This window comes from Coturnix japonica, chromosome 3, assembly GCF_001577835.2.
Source record: "Coturnix japonica isolate 7356 chromosome 3, Coturnix japonica 2.1, whole genome shotgun sequence".
In the NCBI taxonomy this organism is placed as follows: domain Eukaryota; kingdom Metazoa; phylum Chordata; class Aves; order Galliformes; family Phasianidae; genus Coturnix; species Coturnix japonica.
The window spans coordinates 60,669,494-60,682,726 of NC_029518.1; the positions used below are offsets into that span (position 1 = coordinate 60,669,494).

Consider the following 13,233-nt stretch of genomic DNA (forward strand, 5'->3'; position numbering starts at 1 on the left):
TCAAAAGGAGGCGGGAGGAAGGAAGAGTTCTTATGTGCAGCTGTGCACAAAATACGTGTGCAGTCTTGAGTTAAAATAGAGGTAGTCACAGAAACTGTCAGAAGAAAGTGTATGGATTTGAGATGTGCCTTATAATGGGATAATCCACTGTGGTGGGAAGGATTAGAGGACTAAGTGTATTAAAGATAAATGGCACCTAAGAATTCTAGAGATTGTGTGTAGGTGTATCAAAATGCATATGGTCTTCATAAGGCAATAAATTAATATTAAGGACAGTGTGATGCTGAAGATGGCTGCTTTATACACATACTTAATTATCATAGTTGGTGACGACTGGCTTCTGAGGTAATAAATACAGATGTAATTTATACTTGTAATGCTTCCTTAACTGAAAAATATTCTCTTTCTGGTCAAAATATTAATTTTGAGGTTGTTAATGCAGAGGAACAGTTGTATTGGGAAAGTTAACAGCAGTGTTAGGAAAAGCTTAATTAAACATGCAGTTCTGCAGGTGGAATATTCTGCAAGGCATGGTTGTGTGAAGGGTACACAATAAGGGGAGAAGTGTTGATGTACAGAGCCAAGCTGAAGCAGAGAAAACCAATTTCAGACTCTGTCTATGGTGCTGGCAAAGAATGAGAATAGGGAAGGCATGCATACAGCTCTTCTCTAAGATACCTGCCCAGCTTTCAGTACTGGACAGTTTGCATGGGATTCAGAACTTCTGAGGTCAAGAGAATGATCTACAAGAACACAGCTGCTTAGCTGTCACTGCTGTATAAAGTTTTGAGCAAAAGCTATCATAAATTTTCAAGTCTGTGTGAATCTGGAGATGCAGCTGTTAGCTTACTCAGGTGCCTGAGGGCTGCTTGGTAACCATACGTGCACATTCTTGCTACTCAGTTTTCAAGGGTTCAGCTGAGCATTTCTGATGTGAAAAAAGGAGGTTAAGCCCAAACCACGGCTTTTTCCTCTTTGCCAGTTTTCAGAGGGAGAGATAGTGTACCAATGCCTGTATCCTGATCGTGAAGTTATTCTAGAAAGTGAGAAGGATGGATTTGAATAGACAGAGAGTTTCTGCTTAGTGAATCAGTGAGCTGCTCTGTGAAAAATGAGAAATAACATCAATTCATCCACTTGTCTGGATGCAGATACTGTGGTGGAAAAAACTGTGGGGAAATGTTTAAAATAGTTTGAGGTGCTTCCTTCAAGTGTAGCTTAGGTAGCTAAATCCATAAAAGAATTAACATTTCAGAAGTGCTTTCTCTTGTGCTTTTCTTTTTGGCTGCTATAGGTTTTTACTTAGGAAACTCGGTACTGACTACTCTTTTTCTATATTTGTGACTCATGCTCTTTCAAGAGGGAACGAAGGTGCTTAGTGCAGCCTGTGAGTTCAATCTCTGTAACTAGCTGCCTTATTTCTTATATTTAGGCTTTGAGTTCTGCGCCTGATTTGGTTCTGACCTTCGCATTCCCTTGAACAAGAGCCGTTAAAGCCAGTACAGTTAAAATTCAGTGAAATCACTCTGCACACATTTATTGATTTTGATAGTTCTGTGTATAGAGAATAAAAGACTACATTTTTCACTTATATAAAAAGTGATTTAAACTATTCTGAAAACAACTTTATCTTTGATTACCAATGAATGTATCTTTAATGGAAAATAAATGAGCTATGGAAAAATATATTTCAAAGGGTCTCAGTGCAGAGTATAAGTTGGGTAGTGTATGCATGAAGAAAACTTTGCTGGTACAACTTGCATGACTTGTAATTCAGAACTGTACTGTATCTGATAGTAGGCTATGAAGTATTTCTGAAATAGCTAGAAATATAATAGTGCTGTTTTATGAAACACAAGATAGATCTCATAGTCATGCATGCAGTTAATGACTAGGAAGAGGATGTATTTGGCAACATAAATTAAAGCTGTGAAGCTTCCAAGCATATTCTTTACAAACAGAAGTGTTGCAATCTATTTGACCATTCTTTGTATGAGAATTATTCATACTGTATGTTGTTCCTGTTCTTGCACAACCCTTTCTACTTTTACTCCCTCTAAAGGTGAGAAGAAAACATAGATTTATAAAATGTAATCAGATGACCTTTTTCTGTTCTATGCTCTATTCCTTTCTCAGTATGTTCTCATTTATTTTTATTTATTTATTTATTTATTTATTTATTAAGTTCTCTTGTTTGCTTTTTCAGCATTGCCAGCACTGCTTTCATGGAAATTTCCATGCTACCTTCATTCTTCTACACCATAGTGTTGATAGTCCCCTCAGAGCATCTTGTCTTATATATGAATCTATTATTTCTCTTCTCTATATGTATCTCTTTGCATGTATCTAAATTGAATGTCACTGGCCATTTTTCTTACCTGATCACTCAGACTGATTAAGTGTTTATGCTGTTCTTTGAAGGACTCATCCTTACTATTTTGGATAAGATTTTACCATCACTAGATCTTTTTCAACTTGCTGATGTCTGGTGATATGTTTTTTCCCTACCCTTACCATGTTATTTACACATGTGTTAAACAGGATGGTTCCCAGTACCTGCACAGGCACATAGGTCACTCCAAAGCTAATGTCTTCTATTTATTTTGATGGAAATTGCAATGGATACAAAGAATACAATGACAATATTTGATAGTGCCAAGTCTTGGCTATAAAAGCCGTATCGACTCTTCACAGATGCAGCATATTTAGCAAGTTATTTACTAATGTGTCCTTCATTACACTTTCTGTTGTCAGATCTCAAACTTACAGAAATGGGTGCCGCAGAACTTTCTTGTTTCTCTAGTTTGTCATCATATTTGTTAGCTCTGGTGTTTAGGTAGAAAAGAAAGCATAGTCTTGCAGGTGCTTCATCCTGTATTTCCTCAGAACCCCCAGGCCATGGCATTACTCAGTGTATGTTTGTACTGTAGATCCTTCTACGTTTATTTCTAGTTTAAACTGGTTTTGCTTCATGACTTAATAGTTTAGATGTGTTAGTCCCGTTAATTTTGTTTAGTCAGCTGATTTCACTTTGCCATGTACCAGCTTTTGCTTTAGTAAGCCGTGCATGCTGGCACCCTGCTTGTGATGTAAAATCATCTAGATTGGAAAATACCTCCAAGATTACCAAGCCCAACCATCAGCATGTTCTACCAAGTCCCATCACCAAACTGTGTTCCTTAGAGCTGTGTGCAACACTGCTTTTAAACGCTTTCAGGGATGGGGACTTCAGCATTTCCCTAAGCAGCTCATTCCAGAGCTTGATGACTTGATAGCCTCCAGTAGTATCTACTGCTACCTGAAAGGATTAGCTTATTTTAAGTGTACCTTTTAGCATTTCTAAGTCATCCTCAGTGTGGTGACTTTCCTTGGTCTTTGTTGTTAGTACACATACTGATCCACAGTGCTTTATAGACACTGAATTGCACTTTAAGTGTGAGATTTCTGGACTGGCTGTGTGCTTTACTCCATGCAAACAAGTCATGGATTGTATTTCCTAATATGTACTTGCTAATGATGAAACAATGACTGGTAGGATCTAAAAATATCTTATTTAGGAATTTAGGATATTGACTCCATCTGTATGCCTTAATACAATTGAATGTTCTGCCTTTGCTAAATCTCCAATGTCTGTTAGCAGATGCTGCCTCTCTGGTGATTGATGCTTGGACAGGTTGCAGTATGCAGCAAAACTTTCCAGTTTCTACCTTGAAGTTTCAATTCACACGCCTTTTCTGTTAGTCAACACAATGGGTATTTTATGACTTAGATTTAGATTAAAACTCTTTTTTAAATATATAGTTGTGTTGAACAGCTAGCACGATTTCCTCCATTAACTGCATGTTCTGTGGTCAAGTCTTACATTCAGTTTCCAATGTGCGTGGTACATTAAGTTTTAGTTTAGGACAAGAAATTGATCTAAAATGGCCCTTTGGAATTTTCAGTGCATGTTCTAATGCTTAAAGTATAAATGTATTCTGAATTATTAATGCTTTCCACAAATATTGAGACAGTCATGTTAATAATTTGATAAAAATATGCGCTTGAAACATTTTAAAGTTTAGTTATATATAATGAAAGAAGAAGAAAAAATGGTACTGAAAAGAACAAAATGAAATGTCTTAAGTGCTATGTACTAAAAGTATGAGCTGTATAGAACATGCTGTCAATGTAGAAAGGCTGGTAATATAGAAATATGCAAATGTGTGCTTTTTCCAGCTATTCTGTTGGAAGTGCAGAATAATAAAATGGAACAAAACGTCGAACAGATCAGCTGGAACTGTAACATTAGAATGATACATTTTACAGAGTATTTTGTGCTAAATTTATTTACCCCTCATCTTAAGGAGGAAATTATTTAATTCAAAAGAAGAAAATGGGATTATTACTTAATTAGTGAAGAAAAAATAGTCACATAATCTGATATCAGAAAGATGATACTCCATTACTGGATGAGTCTAGTACCTGCATGGTCAGTGTTCCACAGCTATTTTGATTTCTAAACCTTAGATAGGTCTTCAGAGCAGTAGTAATAGCTTTATTCAGCATCCAACCCTAGGGTCTCGACATGCTATTGCTTTAAGAATAACACAAGGAAAGAAATTTTCCAATTTTTATGATTATTTTATTGTATTTTTCCTGTGTTCTAGCATGAGAACCCACAAAAAAAGTATTTGGGTTTTTGTTTTTGATACATTTTATCTAAACTTAACACCCTGAAAAATGTATAATTATACTAGCAGAATCTGTAGCGAGTGGTCTTTGCTAATAAATCCATATTTAGAACATGATGCTCTGAGGCAAATTCCCTGTGCTTGAGCCAGAGATGTTAGATGAAACTTCTTTAATCTGTGTTTCAGAAGACTTTTCAGCTGATCTGTGAAACTTTGTGAATACTTTGAGAAACCACCCTCATTGCAATAATCAACATGAGATTTAGATATATTTTAGCAGTTCGATTGCCTTATTTTATATGTTTATGCTCTACTAATGCAGGAGGAAATCTTCTGTAGGACATAGGAACAAATTACTTCATTTTTACTCAGGGTAAATTTGCTCAGTTTTTACTGCATCTTGGAAAAGTCCATTTCAGTACTGGGAAAAAAAAGCTTTATTTAACATAGAAGTGTTCTAATATGTGTCCAGCTAAATACAGTCATTTAAAAGGCATTAGATACTGACTATAGTGTTTACCTTATATACTCTCTGATAACAACTTGAGTTTCTCAGTGCATTTATACTGCTTAAACTCTTGCTTGTGCTTAGCTTTGCTGTGAAATTTGTTCGTTCTTTGCTTTTATCAACAAAGAAATGTAACTGAAGAATCCACTCAGCCGTTTCAAGCTGAGAGTTCATTATGTTTTTTTATGTACAAAATATTATTGAAATTCACCTTTCAAGTGATATTAGTTTTTGAAATTTCATAGATGTAAAACTTAAATATTTTAAAATATTGTGTTGAGGTACTGCTTTATCTGCTTTTAGTTATTTAAATGAATCCCTGAAAGTTACTTAGAGTATTTTTACCATCACTGTTTCTTACTTTGAATTGATTTCATTACAATTGAGAAAGCTATCTAGGCCTTGCATAGAAGAAAACACTTCTTGAACTCTGACACCTTGGGGCTCTGCCCACTGTCCTGTGCAGCCCGTTCCATGCCCACCACCCTCTGGAGCTGACCCTTTCCATAACCCCCACTGCCCCTCCCCTGGCACAGCTCCATGCCATTCCCTCGGGTCCTGTGGCTGTCAAACAGAGCAGAGCTCAGCGTAGCCCCCTCTGCTCCCTGTGAAGAGCTGCAGCCGCCATGAGGGCTCTCCTGTTCTTGACACGTGTTTCAAAGATTACAAAAAGTTGTGTTGTACAGACTCATCCAAACTCCATGTTCAAGCTGCTGCTGCAGCAGTCACCCAGCAGCAGCTGAGTGATGGAGTTGTTTATTATAATGTCAGACTGAGAACCGGGCAGCTTATTTCTGTGACAACAGTGCCAGATAGTGTTAAGTGTGCTTGGTCAGGAATGCACCAATTTTGACTTAACAGGACGCTGTGCAGTGTGTAACTATGCTTGACAACAGTATCTTTCTGTCCCTGTTTCAGTTTACAGAGGTGAAAAAAATGCATGTGGGTGTGGGGAACGATGGCTGTATGAAGCTTTTCAACTCATATACTGATAAAGTCAGAATTGAGGGAGCATCCAATCATCCTCTGACTGAGGGCAGCACACAGCTGGAAATTAGCACCAACAGTGGGATCACAGGTGTAGGAAATGATCTCAAAAATCAAACTCCTCTTCAAAGTCCAGAAATCCTTCCTGTAAAGACAGGCTCAGTTTGTTCATCTGGTTACTTTATTTATATATTTCAGAGTTAGGTTAGAATCTTCATGTATAAGATGTTTATAAGGCATGGTAGTTGGTGAAGACAAATGTCTTTATAGTTCCTTGTTTTCGCTGCCCAACAGTTGGTGCATCAATGTAAGGAGAGTCAGCCAAGCCGAGTTTGAGCTGTGTCTTTGATCTATGGCTGAAAATTATTGTTTTACTAAATAAACTATTTTTCCTATAGGGAATCTCCTCCCGCACCTCTTTCTTTCTCCTGGGTTTTCCCAGTGTTTTTACTTGGTTGAATAAGATTTATTCCAAGCTAAATTGAAGAATACTATTTCTCAAATATGCAGCTGACCTGTGTGTTTCATGAAATATTGCAAAGGCTTTCTTTGGGAGTTTGCCAGTCTTTCTGAGACACCACTGGATTTTCGAAGACAGGTTTGATTGATCATTTGTTAGCAATAACATACAGGTAATTGATCCTTCCTTGGAATGAGAGAATGGACCTCAGATGACCTGGAACTTTCCACGCTCTTGTACTCAGCTTTGTGATTGTTCAAGTCTTTTAAAACTACCTTGAGAGCTCTCTTGGGATTTGCTTGTTGTGGATTCCTGCAGTGTACCTTGTATGATATTTTGAGTACTATTTCAGCAAGCATGACCAGCTGCTGAAGGGAGACTTTTCAAACCAGTGTTCCCATCTATAGTTTAGTTTAGAAGGAGTGTGTGACTCATAAGGAAATCTGAAGTGACAGGTAGGAAACAGGGCCTCTTGAAGACATAAAATAGCAGTTTTGAGGAAACTTCAGTGGGCTTAGGAAACTTGCTATTAGAAATCACTGGAAAATGGTGGCAGTGATTGAAAGATTAGTTTTAGATGAAGCATTGTCAGTTAAATATCTTTGAAGTGAAATGATGTGTTTTCTGTAGTGACAGATTCCTGTCCCTGGAGCTTCTTTGGTTTCTGTTTAGCTGATACTCATCAGTTACCTTGACTGATAACAAAACATCTTATTCCTCTCAAAGTTAACACTTAACGTAAGTATTCTGTAATTGTTTGGTTATTTATACACAAGTATGCTGCAGTATCATCTCATTGTGTGATAAGATGCTTCTCTTTCATCAAAAAGTAGTAGTATTTTTTAATTTCAGCAGTAGTAGGAAATATTCCTGAAAAAGGAGGCCCTCAACCTCCTTTTCCCCAGACTAAACAGCCCCAGCTTCCTCAGCCTCTCCTCATAGGGTTGATTTTCCAAGCCCTTCATATTGGCCCATGCCTCTTGGTTTATTTATTTCTATTTTCTCTGCCTGGCAGAAAATACATCCTAGTTGGTAGTTATTTCTTTTATTTCAGGGCACAGCATTGATGCTGTTTACATTCTTGAGCATCAAGTATCTCTTTGGTGGTATATAAAGTGTAGGCCTTTTCTCTATATTAGTCACCCTGCATATCACTTTGGGATATTTAGTAAATATAAAAAGAAATCTTTACTAGCCCCTATGCATCCCATTGGAGAACCATCAGAACTGTTCTGGATTTCTTTTTCACCTGTTCTTACCTTCTACAAGCTGTGGTTTGTGCTATGGATATTTTCCTCTTATTTCTTGGGATTCTCAGTTCTGTTCCAATCCTGCATCCGAAGTTCTCTGAATATCTACACTTGGCATATCTTAAATGCAGAGTAAATTACTGAAATTAATGATTTATTTCATTTGTGTCTTATTTTCTTTGGAAGCAAATGAGTATCTTCATTATTTGGTAATTAAATGTAATGACTCAAAGTTTAACAGTACTGAGCTATCTTATTCAAAGCTTTGTGTAGAGAGAGACAGCTGAAGATAATTTCATTTCTACATCCTTGTTTAGTCACTACCTTTCTTTGGCTAAATACGTATTTATAAGAGAGAAGGAGTCAGTTTTCTTAACTGGGTCTGCCCCTCCTCTTGGCTGGCTGAGCTAATTGTTTAGCTTTCTTGCAGAGAATAAACAGATCCACCACCTTCTCTTTCCTTTTCTGTATCCATAGTTGCTCTGGTTCCTCAGGAGCCAGGAGAGAGTGCCCGGTGTTCCCTCCTACTGAGAATATTTTGATGGTTACATGTAACAACATGGAGGGTCGTGGATATTTTCCTTGCAGACTGAGAACACCTAATTTTCCCTGATAAATACATATACACTATTATTTGTTATAGTGGCTTAATACTGTTGATGTCATAGGCACATACCCTTACCACCTGTTTGTTAAGAATAGTGATTTAAGAGGAGTGTGCGACTGAAAACAGTCTCCTGACCTGTGATTCTGTGACCTCATAAAGGTAAGATTCCTTGCAAAGCCTCCAACTGTGTACTGAGGTGGCATCTCCAGTTTAGCAACTGTAGCTTTCATTCCAGGGTATTTTCTATTTCCATGCTCAAATTCAGTTCAAATCAAGTAATAGAGGAATGCATGAATATAGAAATGTTCTTACTTCATGTTAGTGTCTCCTGTTATTTAAGTTAACTTTCATTAAATACAGTTTGAAACATAGCACTAAACCTAGTTATTTTAATAGTTTGCAAACCTGTTGCAGTATTGAGGCTCAAGAAGGGGAGGCAAATGCATTCATTCTTTGTGTGTTTGTCTACGATTTCTATTTCTTCCTAATAATTTGTTAACTGGTGTTTGTTTTGAGCCAAATTTTATAGGGAAACGTATTTGAAAGATTCTTAAATTCCTGCCCACGCTACAAAAATGTGTATCTTTGTAAATGTTAATGGCAGTGGAGAGGTGACAGTGTTAGCTTACATGTAAATAGATACAGGAAACTAGAGAGGAAAGGCATCTTACAGATATCCTGATTATGAGAACAGCCTTAGTTAAAGCTCACAGTCAACCATGACGCTAAAACCTTGAGAGGACTTGCTTTAATTAGTTCCAGTTCACAAAAATATTAGTTTTCTATGTAGTATTTATTCCTTTCCTGACATGGATGGCTTCAAAACTCAGCCATGGAGACAATGAAAGTAAGTGCTGGCAAGAATTAGTTTTTAAGCTAAAGAGAAAGCTATACATGTCTATATTAGGTATCTAATTGCTTGTGAAATTATGAAGAACTGTATTTTTTTCTGTAAGATGTTTTCCCTTAAAAATATAAGCTTTTAGATTGTTGCTTAGAGATTATGAAATATTAGAATTGGTTAAAATTTGTGAAGTTTTAAATCTTCCTGCAGGTAATCTGTACTTACTATGTAAGTTTGCTAAATGAATAGTGTTTCTTTTGTAGGCCAGAGAATGCAGCACTATACATCTTTTATCAGAGTATAACAACAGAAAGGCAAATGATGTGATGTTTCTTGCTAATAAATATTGGGATGTGTAGTTCCTTTGGCTTTTCTATTCATTCAAGACTATTCATTTGTTTTAAGCCACCTAATTTAGAGCTAAGGGGAAAAAAAATTACCTATTGCTGTTTCTAAATGTCATCCTGCAAAGATTTCATTTTAATTCAGAATAACTGGCTGCTTAAAGAACCAGGGGCTTGCAAGTAGGGACCCTAGACCCTCAACCTGCAGTCAGCACACAAAATACAAGCTTAACTGGGAGAAAAAACACCCAACTTGCATGACTGCATTTATACAAGGTTGAGGCTGCAGTTGATGATATCAGCAAACAGTGGCATAACTGAAAGAATTTGTTACGACGTTTAGACTTATTTTAGATAAGATCATGTAACACAAATACATCCAAAATGTCATTTTCACTTTGGAATACCACTTTACTAACAGAATACTGATAAATTAGATGATGCTTGAGTAAGACTAAAGCATTACTGGACTTAGTGACAGTTTGAGTCTTTTTTCCCCCCATAAGAAAGAAGAAAGCTGGAAAATGTGTTGTCTTGGACATCTCAGCACTGGCAGATTTGAATACTAGGGGGTTTACTTAGCAAATGTGCTACTGGCTTTAGTGGGGAGGTTTGACATGATAATGAGCAAAGGATCAAATGATCACTTTCTAGCCTTAAACAATATAAATTAGCCCCGTTTCTGGACTGCTGAATATTTAATAACATCTCTGTTCAAACGTAAACAACTTCTCTGAATGTTAATACCTTTGTTCTAGCAGCGTGTCTGTTCAAATATGTTAAGTAGCACAAATGGCAGTAGGTAGTGCAAAGCATTGCTTATGCACATACACACCTTTAACATCAAAGCCTCTGTGAGGAATTTTATCATTCACAAAGAGGAAAAATTAATCTGCAAAGAAGCTCAGGCAGTAATAAGGTGATTATTTTTGCATCTGTACATATAACTTGTTACCTGGCAGATCTTAATTCCTCCTTTAAGACTGTGAAAGAAATATCAAGCCCAATAATCTATTGTTCCTGCTTTGGATTCAACAGCATAATATGCATTAAAAATCTTCATGTTTTGTGTATGTGGCTTATTGCACAAGCTTGCAGAGCTCACATCACTTCTTCAGATCTCAGGTAACGTTTTGTGGCACGGAAAGCTTCTGATGGTCATGGCAGCTGTTGTTACCAGGTTAGTGAGTACTGGTTAGTGTTCTGGTTATTGCTGCTGGGTTATTGTGCAGCAACTGTATAACTGGTTCCTGTAATGCTGCCATAAATTCCTGACATTATTTATTATTTCATTAGGATCCAGTTTCTTTCCTTGATTCATCAGTAAGGTCAACACAACGAAAGGCACAGACTGTCATATTTCCTCTTCCTTCCTTTCTTCACCCACGCACAACTACTCATTTCTCTCAGTTTTGGCGTGTCATAATTTAATATTTACCAGCTGTAGCTTGGTACCAAAGGAATAATTATCTCTTAATCCCTTTGCCTTTAGGGGGTTCTCTTGTGCCAGCAGGAAGAGAGAAGGCTTCAGTCAGCCAGGGCCAGCGCTGTGTGTTATCCCCATAGCACCAGTGCTATTGTTAAGGCAAGGCACCGTGCCTTGAATTCTAATACCCTGCATCCTAATGCATGTGTGGAGGGCCGGCTTGTATCAGGGCAGGTATAAGGCCTGCTGGCAGAGGCTGTGGTGTTCCCAGGGCTGGGACGCTTCTGCCAGCAGGCCCAGAGGTGGGCTATGAGGTGCCACACTAGGGTGGATGTGGCTTATCTGCCCCATACCTGACAGCTTTGGGTATATTTTATAGCAGGTGTGAGGTTCAGGTGCCTTATCTTCCACTGTCTATCCCCGACTGCCACACCGTTCCATCCCTTCAAAAGCAGGTGGTTGTGTGTGTGTAGCAGTAGCAAACTGGGCATTCACTTAGATTTGGGAATTTTAGGTAATTAAGTTATAAAAAATCTGCATTTACAGTAGGTGTTCCCTTGAGCTGGTGAGGAGGGTAATTGTGAATATATAAAATGTACATCTTCAGAATTAAAAAAAAAAAAGCTATGATTTGTTAGGAAAGATGTGCTAAAGCAACAGAAGCTCTATGTACAGTTGTGGTATTTGGATTTTAAATTAACACTGGATTAGTGATCTGTCTCTGTCAAGACTATAAAGAGCTTTTGTTGCAATCCATCACACAGCTTTTGTGTCCTACTCTGTATGTAGAAGCTGTTAAAAGGAAGATGAGATTAATGCTAAGAGAAAAAATGTCATCAGATAAACCATAGGTCTCAAAAAAGCAATTTCAAATCACATTGTGTGTTATGCACTCATATTTTAAGCCTTTGGGGATGGAGGAAAGCTTGTAATCAAAAAATAATTTGGGCAGTCTTGGTTGTACCTAAATTAGAACCCAGGATACTTCCAAATAGTCCGTAATCAAATGACCTGGCAGCAGCTCGCTAGGAGGGAGAAAAAAATGAGTGCAAGGTAACCTGAATAATATTTAGTCATGCTGACAGCAAATTTTACAGCTCTTATTTCAATTCTTTTATGTAATAATTTGAAAGATTATTATTTAGAGCTATCATTATGTATGTACCCCTATATATAATGCAATATGCATGTTTAATTACACACATATTTTGTATTTTTAGAAATAACTGCTTAAAAGTCTTAATGGAAACACAAGCACAGGAAGAGTGAATGATGTTCTAACAATGAAATGCAGTATGGCTCCACATGGCTTAAATATTTCTGCATTAATATATGAAAACACACAATGGATTTAATTTTTCTTTGCTTGGATATCAATAGAGCTTGCAACTGGTTGAGGACAATGCTTCTCTTCTGTGAACTATTCATAAGACTGGTTTTGTGAGTCTCCTCTGTAGCTTAATGCTGTAGTTTCAGTACTGGAAACTACAATTTGTAGAAGCTTTTAACTATTCAGAATTGCAAGAGATAAGCTAGTACCAATTCATTCTACTCTAACACTTGGTTATCTTTAATTTCATTATTTCTATTTAATGTAATTTTTTAAAATAAGAATTTTTATTCTTATGTGTATTTCATTACTTATATATATTGACATTACGGTGTTGTGCACTTTTAATTTTTGTTTTTACTTAAATTATTTTATGTAAACTACATTTGTAAGTGTTAATTTTTCTTGCTGTACACCTGCTTTGTGTCACATCTATCTCAGTATATTGAACTTTGTCTATGAGCCGGAAATGCAACTGGCTTGGAGCCTCATAGTCCCCAGTAGCCCGTTTGTTTAGGGTAGAAAGTGTTGAACTTGACATCTTGCGATAGCTGTTCATTAAATTAGTTTCTTTATTAAGACAAGTGGAAACATTTTTTGTAGTTATTAATAAGATTGACATCAACTAAATGTGCACTTTAAATGGTGGGATTATTTTGTGTGTGTGATTTAGCAGTGAATTTTTAAAGTTTGATATAAAGAGTTTACATTTGAATGACTTCGACTGTAGCAAGATGGATGCTGTTGGTGGTGGGAAAACTGATGTAAACAACATGGCTAAGACAACTGATGCTTAACAAATTG

The 13,233-nt window shown here is 36.9% G+C and overlaps 1 protein-coding gene across 2 annotated transcripts in view; it reads left to right on the forward strand.

Moving 5' to 3' along the window:
* WASF1 (WASP family member 1) overlaps positions 1-13,233 on the forward strand; it is a 71,137-nt gene that overhangs the window by 27,416 nt on the left and 30,488 nt on the right. Inside the window, exon 1 of one of the 2 annotated variants that reach the window (XM_015858796.2) lies at positions 9,254-9,332. The exons of the other annotated variant lie outside the window; for it this stretch is intronic. The gene's annotated coding sequence lies outside the window, so the exon portion shown is untranslated. Of the gene's footprint in view, positions 1-9,253; positions 9,333-13,233 lie in introns of those variants that run through there. 2 annotated transcript variants of the gene reach the window in all.